Source organism: Phyllobates terribilis, unplaced genomic scaffold (genome assembly GCF_046119375.1).
Source record: "Phyllobates terribilis strain yellow unplaced genomic scaffold, ASM4611937v1 Scaffold_11__3_contigs__length_659146591, whole genome shotgun sequence".
Lineage (NCBI taxonomy): Eukaryota > Metazoa > Chordata > Amphibia > Anura > Dendrobatidae > Phyllobates > Phyllobates terribilis.
Genome location: NW_027362771.1, coordinates 648693663 through 648714103, shown reverse-complemented (window position 1 = coordinate 648714103; position 20441 = coordinate 648693663). Strand labels below are relative to the sequence as shown.

Below are 20441 nucleotides of genomic sequence, written 5' to 3'. Positions count from 1 at the left end.
TCACAGCCAGAGCTGCATCTACAATGATATCCCACATTATACTCCAGTCACAGCCAGAGCTGCATCTGCAGTGATATCCCACATTATACTCCAGTCACAGCCAGAGCTGCATCTACAGTGATATCCCACATTATACTGCTGTCACAGCCAGAGCTGCATCTACAGTGATATCCCACATTATACTGCAGTCACAGCCAGAGCTGCATCTACAGTGATATCCCACATTATACTGCAGTCACAGCCAGAGCTGCATCTGCAGTGATATCCCACATTATACTCCAGTCACAGCCAGAGCTGCATCTACAGTGATATCCCACATTATACTCCAGTCACAGCCAGAGCTGCATCTGCAGTGATATCCCACATTATACTCCAGTCACAGCCAGAGCTGCATCTACAGTGATATCCCACATTATACTGCAGTCACAGCCAGAGCTGCATCTACAGTGATATCCCACATTATACTGCAGTCACAGCCAGAGCTGCATCTACAGTGATATCCCACATTATACTGCAGTCACAGCCAGAGCTGCATCTACAGTGATATCCCACATTATACTCCAGTCACAGCCAGAGCTGCATCTACAGTGATATCCCACATTATACTGCAGTCACAGCCAGAGCTGCATCTACAGTGATATCCCATTATACTCCAGTCACAGCCAGAGCGGCATCTACAGTGATATCCCATTATACTCCAGTCACAGCCAGAGCTGCATCTACAGTGATATCCCATTATACTCCAGTCACAGCCAGAGCGGCATCTACAGTGATATCCCATTATACTCCAGTCACAGCCAGAGCGGCATCTACAGTGATATCCCATTATACTCCAGTCACAGCCAGAGCTGCATCTACAGTGATATCCCACATTATACTCCAGTCACAGCCAGAGCTGCATCTACAGTGATATCCCACATTATACTCCAGTCACAGCCAGAGCTGCATCTGCAGTGATATCCCACATTATACTCCAGTCACAGCCAGAGCTGCATCTACAGTGATATCCCACATTATACTCCAGTCACAGCCAGAGCTGCATCTGCAGTGATATCCCACATTATACTCCAGTCACAGCCAGAGCTGCATCTACAGTGATATCCCACATTATACTCCAGTCACAGCCAGAGCTGCATCTGCAGTGATATCCCACATTATACTCCAGTCACAGCCAGAGCTGCATCTACAGTGATATCCCACATTATACTGCAGTCACAGCCAGAGCTGCATCTACAGTGATATCCCACATTATACTGCAGTCACAGCCAGAGCTGCATCTACAGTGATATCCCACATTATACTGCAGTCACAGCCAGAGCTGCATCTACAGTGATATCCCACATTATACTCCAGTCACAGCCAGAGCTGCATCTACAGTGATATCCCACATTATACTGCAGTCACAGCCAGAGCTGCATCTACAGTGATATCCCATTATACTCCAGTCACAGCCAGAGCGGCATCTACAGTGATATCCCATTATACTCCAGTCACAGCCAGAGCTGCATCTACAGTGATATCCCATTATACTCCAGTCACAGCCAGAGCGGCATCTACAGTGATATCCCATTATACTCCAGTCACAGCCAGAGCGGCATCTACAGTGATATCCCATTATACTCCAGTCACAGCCAGAGCTGCATCTACAGTGATATCCCACATTATACTCCAGTCACAGCCAGAGCTGCATCTACAGTGATATCCCACATTATACTCCAGTCACAGCCAGAGCTGCATCTACAGTGATATCCCACATTATACTACAGTCACAGCCAGAGCTGCATCTACTGTTACATCCAATTATACTCCAGTCACAGCCAGAGCTGCATCTACAGTGATATCCCACATTATACTCCAGTCACAGCCAGAGCTGCATCTACAGTGATATCCCATTATACTCCAGTCACAGCCAGAGCTGCATCTACTATTATATCCCAACTTATACTCCAGTCACAGCCAGAGCTGCATTTACACAGTGTGTACAGTGCTCAGCATAAATGAGTACACCCCAAGAGATTCCTCTGAAGCCTTTACTTTCTTTCAGAATGAACGTTCTCTATGGAAAGCGAGCGCACGACAGAAAACTCCCCCGACACAGCGGAGAAACAACCGCAATCAAGACCAAGAAGAAGCGAGATCGGCAACCAAATCATCAGAAATAAACAGGTGGAAGAGATCCGTCACCTATACTGAGCCCTGTGTATACTGATAATACAGGGGTGTACTCACTTATACTGAGCCCTGTGTATACTGATAATACAGGGGTGTACTCACTTATACTGAGCGCTGTATATATAATGTATTGATAATACAGGGGTGTACTCACTTATACTGAGCCCTGTATATATAATGGACTGATAATACAGGGGTGTACTCACTTATACTGAGCCCTGTGTATACTGATAATACAGGGGTGTACTCACTTATACTGAGCCCTGTGTATACTGATAATACAGGGGTATACTCACTTATACTGAGCCCTGTGTATACTGATAATACAGGGGTGTACTCACTTATACTGAGCCCTGTGTATACTGATAATACAGGGGTGTACTCACTTATACTGAGCCCTGTGTATACTGATAATACAGGGGTGTACTCACTTATACTGAGCCCTGTATATACTGATAATACAGGGGTGTACTCACTTATACTGAGCGCTGTATATATAATGTACTGATAATACAGGGGTGTACTCACTTATACTGAGCCCTGTATATATAATGTACTGATAATACAGGGGTGTACTCACTTATACTGAGCACTGTATATATAATGTACTGATAATACAGGGGTGTACTCACTTATACTGAGCCCTGTATATATAATGTACTGATAATACAGGGGTGTACTCACTTATACTGAGCCCTGTATATATAATGTACTGATAATACAGGGGTGTACTCACTTATACTGAGCTCTGTATATATAATGTACTGATAATACAGGGGTGTACTCACTTATACTGAGCGCTGTATATATAATGTACTGATAATACAGGGGTGTACTCACTTATACTGAGCCCTGTATATATAATGTACTGATAATACAGGGGTGTACTCACTTATACTGAACCCTGTATATATAATGTACTGATAATACAGGGGTGTACTCACTTATACTGAGCGCTGTATATATAATGTGCTGATAATACAGGGGTGTACTCACTTATACTGAGCGCTGTATATATAATGTGCTGATAATACAGGGGTGTACTCACTTATACTGAGCCCTGTATATATAATGTACTGATAATACAGGGGTGTACTCACTTATACTGAGCGCTGTATATATAATGTACTGATAATACAGGGGTGTACTCACTTATACTGAGCGCTGTATATATAATGTACTGATAATACAGGGGTGTACTCACTTATACTGAGCGCTGTATATATAATGTACTGATAATACAGGGGTGTACTCACTTATACTGAGCGCTGTATATATAATGTACTGATAATACAGGGGTGTACTCACTTATACTGAGCGCTGTATATATAATGTACTGATAATACAGGGGTGTAATCACTTATACTGAGCCCTGTATATATAATGTACTGATAATACAGGGGTGTACTCACTTATACTGAGCCCTGTATATATAATGTACTGATAATACTGGGGTGTACTCACTTATACTGAGCCCTGTATATATAATGTACTGATAATACAGGGGTGTACTCACTTATACTGAGCCCTGTATATATAATGTACTGATAATACTGGGGTGTACTCACTTATACTGAGCACTGTATATATAATGTACTGATAATACTGGGGTGTACTCACTTATACTGAGCACTGTATATATAATGTACTGATAATACAGGGGTGTACTCACTTATACTGAGCCCTGTATATATAATGTACTGATAATACAGGGGTGTACTCACTTATACTGAGCGCTGTATATATAATGTACTGATAATACAGGGGTGTACTCACTTATACTGAGCCCTGTATATATAATGTACTGATAATACAGGGGTGTACTCACTTATACTGAGCACTGTGTATATAATGTACTGATAATACAGGGGTGTACTCACTTATACTGAGCTCTGTATATATAATGTACTGATAATACAGGAGTGTAATCACTTATACTGAGCGCTGTATATATAATGTACTGATAATACAGGGGTGTACTCACTTATACTGAGCGCTGTATATATAATGTACTGATAATACAGGGGTGTACTCACTTATACTGAGCACTGTATATATAATGTACTGATAATACAGGGGTGTACTCACTTATACTGAGCGCTGTATATATAATGTACTGATAATACAGGGGTGTACTCACTTATACTGAGCGCTGTATATATAATATACTGATAATACAGGGGTGTACTCACTTATACTGAGCACTGTATATATAATGTACTGATAATACAGGGGTGTACTCACTTATACTGAGCGCTGTATATATAATGTAATGATAATAGAGGGGTGTACTCACTTATACTGAGCGTTGTATATATAATGTACTGATAATACAGGGGTGTACTCACTTATACTGAGCGTTGTATATATAATGTACTGATAATACAGGGGTGTACTCACTTATACTGAGCGCTGTATATATAATGTACTGATAATACAGGGGTGTACTCACTTATACTGAGCGCTGTATATATAATGTACTGATAATACAGGGGTGTACTCACTTATACTGAGCGTTGTATATATAATGTACTGATAATACAGGGGTGTACTCACTTATACTGAGCGCTGTATATATAATGTACTGATAATACAGGGGTGTACTCACTTATACTGAGCGCTGTATATATAATGTAATGATAATACAGGGGTGTACTCACTTATACTGAGCGTTGTATATATAATGTACTGATAATACAGGGGTGTACTCACTTATACTGAGCCCTGTATATATAATGGACTGATAATACAGGGGTGTACTCACTTATACTGAGCCCTGTGTATACTGATAATACAGGGGTGTACTCACTTATACTGAGCCCTGTGTATACTGATAATACAGGGGTGTACTCACTTATACTGAGCGCTGTATATATAATGTACTGATAATACAGGGGTGTACTCATTTATACTGAGCCCTTTATATATAATGTACTGATAATACAGGGGTGTACTCACTTATACTGAGCGCTGTATATATAATGTACTGATAATACAGGGGTGTACTCACTTATACTGAGCACTGTATATATAATGGACTGATAATACAGGGGTGTACTCACTTATACTGAGCGCTGTATATATAATGTACTGATAATACAGGGGTGTACTCACTTATACTGAGCCCTGTATATATAATGTACTGATAATACAGGGGTGTACTCACTTATACTGAGCCCTGTATATATAATGTACTGATAATACAGGGGTGTACTCACTTATACTGAGCCCTGTGTATACTGATAATACAGGGGTGTACTCACTTACACTGAGCCCTGTGTATACTGATAATACAGGGGTGTACTCACTTATACTGAGCCCTGTGTATACTGATAATACAGGGGTGTACTCACTTATACTGAGCCCTGTGTATACAGATAATACAGGGGTGTACTCACTTATACTGAGCCCTGTGTATACTGATAATACAGGGGTGTACTCACTTATACTGAGCGCTGTATATATAATGGACGGATAATACAGGGGGTGTACTCACTTATACTGAGCCCTGTGTATACTGATAATACAGGGGTGTACTCACTTATACTGAGCCCTGTGTATACTGATAATACAGGGGTGTACTCACTTATACTGAGCCCTGTGTATACTGATAATACAGGGGTGTACTCACTTATACTGAGCCCTGTGTATACTGATAATACAGGGGTGTACTCACTTATACTGAGCCCTGTGTATACTGATAATACAGGGGTGTACTCACTTATACTGAGCGCTGTATATATAATGTACTGATAATACAGGGGTGTACTCACTTATACTGAGCCCTGTATATATAATGTACTGATAATACAGGGGTGTACTCACTTATACTGAGCGCTGTATATATAATGTACTGATAATACAGGGGTGTACTCACTTATACTGAGCACTGTATATATAATGGACTGATAATACAGGGGTGTACTCACTTATACTGAGCGCTGTATATATAATGTACTGATAATACAGGGGTGTACTCACTTATACTGAGCCCTGTATATATAATGTACTGATAATACAGGGGTGTACTCACTTATACTGAGCCCTGTATATATAATGTACTGATAATACAGGGGTGTACTCACTTATACTGAGCCCTGTGTATACTGATAATACAGGGGTGTACTCACTTATACTGAGCCCTGTGTATACTGATAATACAGGGGTGTACTCACTTATACTGAGCCCTGTGTATACTGATAATACAGGGGTGTACTCACTTATACTGAGCGCTGTATATATAATGTATTGATAATACAGGGGTGTACTCACTTATACTGAGCCCTGTATATATAATGGACTGATAATACAGGGGTGTACTCACTTATACTGAGCCCTGTGTATACTGATAATACAGGGGTGTACTCACTTATACTGAGCCCTGTGTATACTGATAATACAGGGGTATACTCACTTATACTGAGCCCTGTGTATACTGATAATACAGGGGTGTACTCACTTATACTGAGCCCTGTGTATACTGATAATACAGGGGTGTACTCACTTATACTGAGCCCTGTGTATACTGATAATACAGGGGTGTACTCACTTATACTGAGCCCTGTATATACTGATAATACAGGGGTGTACTCACTTATACTGAGCGCTGTATATATAATGTACTGATAATACAGGGGTGTACTCACTTATACTGAGCCCTGTATATATAATGTACTGATAATACAGGGGTGTACTCACTTATACTGAGCACTGTATATATAATGTACTGATAATACAGGGGTGTACTCACTTATACTGAGCCCTGTATATATAATGTACTGATAATACAGGGGTGTACTCACTTATACTGAGCCCTGTATATATAATGTACTGATAATACAGGGGTGTACTCACTTATACTGAGCTCTGTATATATAATGTACTGATAATACAGGGGTGTACTCACTTATACTGAGCGCTGTATATATAATGTACTGATAATACAGGGGTGTACTCACTTATACTGAGCCCTGTATATATAATGTACTGATAATACAGGGGTGTACTCACTTATACTGAACCCTGTATATATAATGTACTGATAATACAGGGGTGTACTCACTTATACTGAGCCCTGTATATATAATGTGCTGATAATACAGGGGTGTACTCACTTATACTGAGCGCTGTATATATAATGTGCTGATAATACAGGGGTGTACTCACTTATACTGAGCCCTGTATATATAATGTACTGATAATACAGGGGTGTACTCACTTATACTGAGCGCTGTATATATAATGTACTGATAATACAGGGGTGTACTCACTTATACTGAGCGCTGTATATATAATGTACTGATAATACAGGGGTGTACTCACTTATACTGAGCACTGTATATATAATGTACTGATAATACAGGGGTGTACTCACTTATACTGAGCACTGTATATATAATGTACTGATAATACAGGGGTGTACTCACTTATACTGAGCGCTGTATATATAATGTACTGATAATACAGGGGTGTAATCACTTATACTGAGCCCTGTATATATAATGTACTGATAATACAGGGGTGTACTCACTTATACTGAGCCCTGTATATATAATGTACTGATAATACTGGGGTGTACTCACTTATACTGAGCGCTGTATATATAATGTACTGATAATACAGGGGTGTACTCACTTATACTGAGCCCTGTATATATAATGTACTGATAATACAGGGGTGTACTCACTTATACTGAGCCCTGTATATATAATGTACTGATAATACTGGGGTGTACTCACTTATACTGAGCACTGTATATATAATGTACTGATAATACAGGGGTGTACTCACTTATACTGAGCCCTGTATATATAATGTACTGATAATACAGGGGTGTACTCACTTATACTGAGCGCTGTATATATAATGTACTGATAATACAGGGGTGTACTCACTTATACTGAGCCCTGTATATATAATGTACTGATAATACAGGGGTGTACTCACTTATACTGAGCACTGTGTATATAATGTACTGATAATACAGGGGTGTACTCACTTATACTGAGCTCTGTATATATAATGTACTGATAATACAGGAGTGTAATCACTTATACTGAGCGCTGTATATATAATGTACTGATAATACAGGGGTGTACTCACTTATACTGAGCGCTGTATATATAATGTACTGATAATACAGGGGTGTATTCACTTATACTGAGCACTGTATATATAATGTACTGATAATACAGGGGTGTACTCACTTATACTGAGCGCTGTATATATAATGTACTGATAATACAGGGGTGTACTCACTTATACTGAGCACTGTATATATAATGTACTGATAATACTGGGGTGTACTCACTTATACTGAGCACTGTATATATAATGTACTGATAATACTGGGGTGTACTCACTTATACTGAGCACTGTATATATAATGTACTGATAATACTGGGGTGTACTCACTTATACTGAGCACTGTATATATAATGTACTGATAATACAGGGGTGTACTCACTTATACTGAGCACTGTATATATAATGTACTGATAATACTGGGGTGTACTCACTTATACTGAGCACTGTATATATAATGTACTGATAATACAGGGGTGTACTCACTTATACTGAGCACTGTATATATAATGTACTGATAATACAGGGGTGTACTCACTTATACTGAGCACTGTATATATAATGTACTGATAATACTGGGGTGTACTCACTTATACTGAGCACTGTATATATAATGTACTGATAATACTGGGGTGTACTCACTTATACTGAGCACTGTATATATAATGTACTGATAATACTGGGGTGTACTCACTTATACTGAGCGCTGTATATATAATATACTGATAATACAGGGGTGTACTCACTTATACTGAGCGCTGTATATATAATGTACTGATAATACAGGGGTGTAATCACTTATACTGAGCGCTGTATATATAATGTACTGATAATACAGGGGTGTACTCACTTATACTGAGCCCTGTATATATAATGTACTGATAATACAGGGGTGTAGTCACTTATACTGAGCGATGTATATATAATGTAATGATAATACAGGGGTGTACTCACTTATACTGAGCGTTGTATATATAATGTACTGATAATACAGGGGTGTACTCACTTATACTGAGCGCTGTATATATAATGTACTGATAATACAGGGGTGTACTCACTTATACTGAGCGCTGTATATATAATGTACTGATAATACAGGGGTGTACTCACTTATACTGAGCCCTGTATATATAATGTACTGATAATACAGGGGTGTACTCACTTATACTGAGCCCTGTATATATAATGTACTGATAATACAGGGGTGTACTCACTTATACTGAGCACTGTATATATAATGTACTGATAATACAGGGGTGTACTCACTTATACTGAGCCCTGTATATATAATGTACTGATAATACAGGGGTGTACTCACTTATACTGAGCCCTGTATATATAATGTACTGATAATACAGGGGTGTACTCACTTATACTGAGCTCTGTATATATAATGTACTGATAATACAGGGGTGTACTCACTTATACTGAGCGCTGTATATATAATGTACTGATAATACAGGGGTGTACTCACTTATACTGAGCCCTGTATATATAATGTACTGATAATACAGGGGTGTACTCACTTATACTGAACCCTGTATATATAATGTACTGATAATACAGGGGTGTACTCACTTATACTGAGCCCTGTATATATAATGTGCTGATAATACAGGGGTGTACTCACTTATACTGAGCGCTGTATATATAATGTGCTGATAATACAGGGGTGTACTCACTTATACTGAGCGCTGTATATATAATGTACTGATAATACAGGGGTGTACTCACTTATACTGAGCGCTGTATATATAATGTACTGATAATACAGGGGTGTACTCACTTATACTGAGCACTGTATATATAATGTACTGATAATACAGGGGTGTACTCACTTATACTGAGCGCTGTATATATAATGTACTGATAATACAGGGGTGTACTCACTTATACTGAGCGCTGTATATATAATGTACTGATAATACAGGGGTGTAATCACTTATACTGAGCCCTGTATATATAATGTACTGATAATACAGGGGTGTACTCACTTATACTGAGCCCTGTATATATAATGTACTGATAATACTGGGGTGTACTCACTTATACTGAGCGCTGTATATATAATGTACTGATAATACAGGGGTGTACTCACTTATACTGAGCCCTGTGTATACTGATAATACAGGGGTGTACTCACTTATACTGAGCCCTGTGTATACTGATAATACAGGGGTGTACTCACTTATACTGAGCCCTGTGTATACTGATAATACAGGGGTGTACTCACTTATACTGAGCCCTGTATATACTGATAATACAGGGGTGTACTCACTTATACTGAGCGCTGTATATATAATGTACTGATAATACAGGGGTGTACTCACTTATACTGAGCCCTGTATATATAATGTACTGATAATACAGGGGTGTACTCACTTATACTGAGCACTGTATATATAATGTACTGATAATACAGGGGTGTACTCACTTATACTGAGCCCTGTATATATAATGTACTGATAATACAGGGGTGTACTCACTTATACTGAGCCCTGTGTATACTGATAATACAGGGGTGTACTCACTTATACTGAGCCCTGTGTATACTGATAATACAGGGGTGTACTCACTTATACTGAGCCCTGTATATACTGATAATACAGGGGTGTACTCACTTATACTGAGCGCTGTATATATAATGTACTGATAATACAGGGGTGTACTCACTTATACTGAGCCCTGTATATATAATGTACTGATAATACAGGGGTGTACTCACTTATACTGAGCACTGTATATATAATGTACTGATAATACAGGGGTGTACTCACTTATACTGAGCCCTGTATATATAATGTACTGATAATACAGGGGTGTACTCACTTATCCTGAGCCCTGTATATATAATGTACTGATAATACAGGGGTGTACTCACTTATACTGAGCTCTGTATATATAATGTACTGATAATACAGGGGTGTACTCACTTATACTGAGCGCTGTATATATAATGTACTGATAATACAGGGGTGTACTCACTTATACTGAGCCCTGTATATATAATGTACTGATAATACAGGGGTGTACTCACTTATACTGAACCCTGTATATATAATGTACTGATAATACAGGGGTGTACTCACTTATACTGAGCCCTGTATATATAATGTGCTGATAATACAGGGGTGTACTCACTTATACTGAGCGCTGTATATATAATGTGCTGATAATACAGGGGTGTACTCACTTATACTGAGCCCTGTATATATAATGTACTGATAATACAGGGGTGTACTCACTTATACTGAGCGCTGTATATATAATGTACTGATAATACAGGGGTGTACTCACTTATACTGAGCGCTGTATATATAATGTACTGATAATACAGGGGTGTACTCACTTATACTGAGCACTGTATATATAATGTACTGATAATACAGGGGTGTACTCACTTATACTGAGCGCTGTATATATAATGTACTGATAATACAGGGGTGTACTCACTTATACTGAGCGCTGTATATATAATGTACTGATAATACAGGGGTGTAATCACTTATACTGAGCCCTGTATATATAATGTACTGATAATACAGGGGTGTACTCACTTATACTGAGCCCTGTATATATAATGTACTGATAATACTGGGGTGTACTCACTTATACTGAGCGCTGTATATATAATGTACTGATAATACAGGGGTGTACTCACTTATACTGAGCCCTGTATATATAATGTACTGATAATACAGGGGTGTACTCACTTATACTGAGCGATGTATATATAATGTAATGATAATACAGGGGTGTACTCACTTATACTGAGCGTTGTATATATAATGTACTGATAATACAGGGGTGTACTCACTTATACTGAGCGCTGTATATATAATGTACTGATAATACAGGGGTGTACTCACTTATACTGAGCGCTGTATATATAATGTACTGATAATACAGGGGTGTACTCACTTATACTGAGCCCTGTATATATAATGTACTGATAATACAGGGGTGTACTCACTTATACTGAGCGCTGTATATATAATGTACTGATAATACAGGGGTGTACTCACTTATACTGAGCGCTGTATATATAATGTACTGATAATACAGGGGTGTACTCACTTATACTGAGCGCTGTATATATAATATACTGATAATACAGGGGTGTACTCACTTATACTGAGCACTGTATATATAATGTACTGATAATACAGGGGTGTACTCACTTATACTGAGCGCTGTATATATAATGTAATGATAATAGAGGGGTGTACTCACTTATACTGAGCGTTGTATATATAATGTACTGATAATACAGGGGTGTACTCACTTATACTGAGCGTTGTATATATAATGTACTGATAATACAGGGGTGTACTCACTTATACTGAGCGCTGTATATATAATGTACTGATAATACAGGGGTGTACTCACTTATACTGAGCGCTGTATATATAATGTACTGATAATACAGGGGTGTACTCACTTATACTGAGCGTTGTATATATAATGTACTGATAATACAGGGGTGTACTCACTTATACTGAGCGCTGTATATATAATGTACTGATAATACAGGGGTGTACTCACTTATACTGAGCGCTGTATATATAATGTAATGATAATACAGGGGTGTACTCACTTATACTGAGCGTTGTATATATAATGTACTGATAATACAGGGGTGTACTCACTTATACTGAGCCCTGTATATATAATGGACTGATAATACAGGGGTGTACTCACTTATACTGAGCGCTGTATATATAATGTACTGATAATACAGGGGTGTACTCACTTATACTGAGCACAGTATATATAATGTACTGATAATACAGGGGGTGTACTCACTTATACTGAGCCCTGTATATATAATGTACTGATAATACAGGGGTGTACTCACTTATACTGAGCACAGTATATATAATGTACTGATAATACAGGGGGTGTACTCACTTATACTGAGCCCTGTATATATAATGGACTGATAATACAGGGGTGTACTCACTTATACTGAGCTCGGTATATATAATGTACTGATAATACAGGGGTGTACTCACTTATACTGAGCCCTGTATATATATATATAATGTACTGATAATACAGGGGTGTACTCACTTATACTGAGCGCTGTATATATAATGTACTGATAATACAGGGGTGTACTCACTTATACTGAGCGCTGTATATATAATGTACTGATAATACAGGGGTGTACTCACTTATACTGAGCACTGTATATATAATGTACTGATAATACAGGGGTGTACTCACTTATACTGAGCGCTGTATATATAATGTACTGATAATACAGGGGTGTACTCACTTATACTGAGCCCTGTATATATAATGGACTGATAATACAGGGGTGTACTCACTTATACTGAGCTCTGTATATATAATGTAAAGATAATACAGGGGTGTACTCACTTATACTGAGCCCTGTATATATAATGTACTGATAATACAGGGGTGTACTCACTTATACTGAGCCCTGTATATATAATGTACTGATAATACAGGGGTGTACTCACTTATACTGAGCCCTGTATATATAATGGACTGATAATACAGGGGTGTACTCACTTATACTGAGCTCTGTATATATAATGTACTGATAATACAGGGGTGTACTCACTTATACTGAGCGCTGTATATATAATGTACTGATAATACAGGGGTGTACTCACTTATACTGAGCGCTGTATATATAATGTACTGATAATACAGGGGTGTACTCACTTATACTGAGCGCTGTATATATAATGGACTGATAAAACAGGGGTGTACTCACTTATACTGAGCCCTGTATATATAATGTACTGATAATACAGGGGTGTACTCACTTATACTGAGCCCTGTATATATAATGTACAGATAATACAGGGGTGTACTCACTTATACTGAGCCCTGTGTATACTGATAATACAGGGGTGTACTCACTTATACTGAGCGCTGTATATATAATGGACGGATAATACAGGGGTGTACTCACTTATACTGAGCCCTGTATATATAATGTACTGATAATACAGGGGTGTACTCACTTATATTGAGCTCTGTATATATAATGTACTGATAATACAGGGGTGTACTCACTTATACTGAGCCCTGTATATATAATGTACAGATAATACAGGGGTGTACTCACTTATACTGAGCGCTGTATATATAATGTACTGAAAATACAGGGGTGTACTCACTTATACTGAGCCCTGTATATATAATGTACTGATAATACAGGGGTGTACTCACTTATACTGAGCGCTGTATATATAATGTACTGATAATACAGGGGTGTACTCACTTATACTGAGCGCTGTATATATAATGGACTGATAATACAGGGGTGTACTCACTTATACTGAGCCCTGTATATATAATGTACTGATAATACAGGGGTGTACTCACTTATACTGAGCGCTGTATATATAATGGACTGATAATACAGGGGTGTACTCACTTATGCTGAGCCCTGTATATATAATGTACTGATAATACAGGGGTGTACTCACTTATACTGAGCCCTGTATATATAATGTACTGATAATACAGGGGTGTACTCACTTATACTGAGCCCTGTATATATAATGTACTGATAATACAGGGGTGTACTCACTTATACTGAGCCCTGTATATATAATGTACTGATAATACAGGGGTGTACTCATTTATACTGAGCGCTGTATATATAATGTACTGATAATACAGGGGTGTACTCACTTATACTGAGCCCTGTATATAATGTACTGATAATACAGGGGTGTACTCACTTATACTGAACGCTGTATATATAATGTACTGATAATACAGGGGTGTACTCACTTATACTGAGCGCTGTATATATAATGTACTGATAATACAGGGGTGTATTCACTTATACTGAGCGCTGTATATATAATGTACTGATAATACAGGGGTGTACTCACTTATACTGAGCCCTGTATATATAATGTACTGATAATACAGGGGTGTACTCACTTATACTGAGCGCTGTATATATAATGTACTGGTAATACAGGGGTGTACTCACTTATACTGAGCCCTGTATATATAATGTACTGATAATACAGGGGTGTACTCACTTATACTGAACGCTGTATATATAATGTACTGATAATACAGGGGTGTACTCACTTATACTGAGCGCTGTATATATAATGTACTGATAATACAGGGGTGTACTCACTTATACTGAGCGCTGTATATATAATGTACTGATAATACAGGGGTGTACTCACTTATACTGAGCCCTGTATATATAATGTACTGATAATACAGGGGTGTACTCACTTATAGTGAGCCCTGTGTATACTGATAATACAGGGGTGTACTCACTTATACTGAGCCCTGTGTATACTGATAATACAGGGGTGTACTCACTTATACTGAGCGCTGTATATATAATGGACTGATAATACAGGGGTGTACTCACTTATACTGACCGCTGTATATATAATGTACTGATAATACAGGGGTGTACTCACTTATACTGAGCGCTGTATCTATAATGTACTGATAATACAGGGGTGTACTCACTTATACTGAGCCCTGTATATATAATGTACTGATAATACAGGGGTGTACTCACTTATACTGAGCGCTGTATATATAATGTACTGATAATACAGGGGTGTACTCACTTATACTGAGCCCTGTATATATAATGTACTGATAATACAGGGGTGTACTCACTTATACTGAGCCCTGTATATATAATGTACTGATAATACAGGGGTGTACTCACTTATACTGAGCCCTGTATATATAATGTACAGATAATACAGGGGTGTACTCACTTATACTGAGCCCTGTGTATACTGATAATACAGGGGTGTACTCACTTATACTGAGCGCTGTATATATAATGGACGGATAATACAGGGGTGTACTCACTTATACTGAGCCCTGTATATATAATGTACTGATAATACAGGGGTGTACTCACTTATATTGAGCCCTGTATATATAATGTACTGATAATACAGGGGTGTACTCACTTATACTGAGCCCTGTATATATAATGTACAGATAATACAGGGGTGTACTCACTTATACTGAGCGCTGTATATATAATGTACTGAAAATACAGGGGTGTACTCACTTATACTGAGCCCTGTATATATAATGGACTGATAATACAGGGGTGTACTCACTTATACTGAGCCCTGTATATATAATGTACTGATAATACAGGGGTGTACTCACTTATACTGAGCGCTGTATATATAATGGACTGATAATACAGGGGTGTACTCACTTATGCTGAGCCCTGTATATATAATGTACTGATAATACAGGGGTGTACTCACTTATACTGAGCCCTGTATATATAATGTACTGATAATACAGGGGTGTACTCACTTATACTGAGCCCTGTATATATAATGTACTGATAATACAGGGGTGTACTCACTTATACTGAGCCCTGTATATATAATGTACTGATAATACAGGGGTGTACTCACTTATACTGAGCGCTGTATATATAATGTACTGATAATACAGGGGTGTACTCACTTATACTGAGCACTGTATATATAATGTACTGATAATACAGGGGTGTACTCACTTATACTGAGCCCTGTATATATAATGGACTGATAATACAGGGGGTGTACTCACTTATACTGAGCCCTGTATATATAATGTACTGATAATACAGGGGTGTACTCACTTATACTGAGCACTGTATATATAATGTACTGATAATACAGGGGTGTACTCACTTATACTGAGCCCTGTATATATAATGTACTGATAATACAGGGGTGTACTCACTTATACTGAGCCCTGTATATATAATGTACTGATAATACAGGGGTGTACTCACTTATACTGAGCCCTGTATATATAATGTACTGATAATACAGGGGTGTACTCACTTATACTGAGCCCTGTATATATAATGGACTGATAATACAGGGGGTGTACTCACTTATGCTGAGCCCTGTATATATAATATACTGATAATACAGGGGTGTACTCACTTATACTGAGCGCTGTATATATAATGTACTGATAATACAGGGGTGTACTCACTTATACTGAGCGCTGTATATATAATGTACTGATAATACAGGGGTGTACTCACTTATACTGAGCCCTGTATATATAATATACTGATAATACAGGGGTGTACTCACTTATACTGAGCACTGTATATATAATGTACTGATAATACAGGGGTGTACTCACTTATACTGAGCGTTGTATATATAATGTACTGATAATACAGGGGTGTACTCACTTATACTGAGCCCTGTATATATCATGTACTGATAATACAGGGGTGTACTCACTTATACTGAGCGCTGTACATATAATGTACTGATAATACAGGGGTGTACTCACTTATACTGAGCCCTGTATATATAATGTACTGATAATACAGGGGTGTAATCACTTATACTGAGCGCTGTACATATAATGTACTGATAATACAGGGGTGTACTCACTTATACTGAGCCCTGTATATATAATGTACTGATAATACAGGGGTGTAATCACTTATACTGAGCCCTGTATATATAATGTACTGATAATACAGGGGTGTAATCACTTATACTGAGCACAGTATATATAATGTACTGATAATACAGGGGTGTACTCACTTATACTGAGCCCTGTATATATAATGTACTGATAATACAGGGGTGTACTCACTTATACTGAGCCCTGTATATATAATGTACTGATAATACAGGGGTGTACTCACTTATACTGAGCGCTGTATATATAATGTACTGATAATACAGGGGTGTACTCACTTATACTGAGCGCTGTATATATAATGTACTGATAATACAGGGGTGTACTCACTTATACTGAGCCCTGTATATATAATGTACTGATAATACAGGGGTGTACTCACTTATACTGAGCGCTGTATATATAATGTACTGATAATACAGGGTTGTACTCACTTATACTGAGCGCTGTATATATAATGTACTGATAATACAGGGGTGTACTCACTTATACTGAGCGCTGTATATATAATGTACTGATAATACAGGGGTGTACTCACTTATACTGAGCCCTGTATATATAATGTACTGATAATACAGGGGTGTACTCACTTATACTGAGCGCTGTATATATAATGTACTGATAATACAGGGGTGTACTCACTTATACTGAGCGCTGTATATATAATGTACTGATAATACAGGGGTGTACTCACTTATACTGAGCCCTGTATATATAATGTACTGATAATACAGGGGTGTACTCACTTATACTGAGCACTGTATATATAATGTACTGATAACGCAGGGGTGTAATCACTTATACTGAGCCCTGTATATATAATGTACTGATAATACAGGGGTGTACTCACTTATACTGAGCCCTGTATATATAATGTACTGATAATACAGGGGTGTAATCACTTATACTGAGCACTGTATATATAATGTACTGATAATACAGGGGTGTACTCACTTATACTGAGCCCTGTATATATAATGTACTGATAATACAGGGGTGTACTCACTTATGCTGAGCCCTGTATATATAATGTACTGATAATACAGGGGGTGTACTCACTTATACTGAGCCCTGTATATATAATGTACTGATAATACAGGGGTGTAGTCACTTATACTGAGCACTGTATATATAATGTACTGATAATACAGGGGTGTACTCACTTATACTGAGCCCTGTATATATAATGTACTGATAATACAGGGGTGTACTCACTTATACTGAGCCCTGTATATATAATGTACTGATAATACAGGGGTGTACTCACTTATGCTGAGCCCTGTATATATAATGTACTGATAATACAGGGGGTGTACTCACTTATACTGAGCCCTGTATATATAATGTACTGATAATACAGGGGTGTACTCACTTATACTGAGCGCTGTATATATAATGTACTGATAATACAGGGGTGTAGTCACTTATACTGAGCACTGTATATATAATGTACTGATAATACAGGGGTGTACTCACTTATACTGAGCGCTGTATATATAATGTACTGATAATACAGGGGTGTACTCACTTATACTGAGCCCTGTATATATAATGTACTGATAATACAGGGGTGTAATCACTTATACTGAGCCCTGTATATATAATGTACTGATAATACAGGGGTGTACTTACTTATACTGAGCCCTGTATATATAATGTACTGATAATACAGGGGTGTACTCACTTATACTGAGCACTGTATATATAATGTACTGATAATACAGGGGTGTACTCACTTATACTGAGCCCTGTATATATAATGTACTGATAATACAGGGGTGTAGTCACTTATACTGAGCACTGTATATATAATGTACTGATAATACAGGGGTGTACTCACTTATACTGAGCCCTGTATATATAATGTACTGATAATACAGGGGTGTACTCACTTATACTGAGCACTGTATATATAATGTACTGATAATACAGGGGTGTACTCACTTATACTGAGCCCTGTATATATAATGTACTGATAATACAGGGGTGTAGTCACTTATACTGAGCACTGTATATAGAATGTACTGATAATACAGGGGTGTACTCACTTATACTGAGCCCTGTATATATAATGTACTGATAATACAGGGGTGTAGTCACTTATACTGAGCACTGTATATATAATGTACTGATAATACAGGGGTGTACTCACTTATACTGAGCCCTGTATATATAATGTACTGATAATACAGGGGTGTACTCACTTATACTGAGCCCTGTATATATAATGTACTGATAATACAGGGGTGTACTCACTTATACTGAGCGCTGTATATATAATGTACTGATAATACAGGGGTGTACTCACTTATACTGAGCGCTGTATATATAATGTACTGATAATACAGGGGTGTAATCACTTATACTGAGCGCTGTATATATAATGTACTGATAATACAGGGGTGTACTCACTTATACTGAGCCCTGTATATATACTGTACTGATAATACAGGGGTGTACTCACTTATACTGAGCATTGTATATATAATGTACTGATAATACAGGGGTGTACTCACTTAAACTGAGCCCTGTATATATAATGTACTGATAATACAGGGGTGTCATCACTTATACTGAGCACTGTATATATAATGTACTGATAATACAGGGGGTGTACTCACTTATACTGAGCACTGTATATATAATGTACTGATAATACAGGGGTGTCATCACTTATACTGAGCACTGTATATATAATGTACTGATAATACAGGGGTGTAATCACTTATACTGAGCGC

At 37.8% G+C, this 20441-nt stretch overlaps 1 protein-coding gene across 4 annotated transcripts in view; it reads right to left on the bottom strand.

The window, feature by feature from the left end:
* TFR2 (transferrin receptor 2) overlaps positions 1–20441 on the bottom strand; it is a 200522-nt gene that overhangs the window by 16103 nt on the left and 163978 nt on the right. The window lies entirely within an intron of this gene.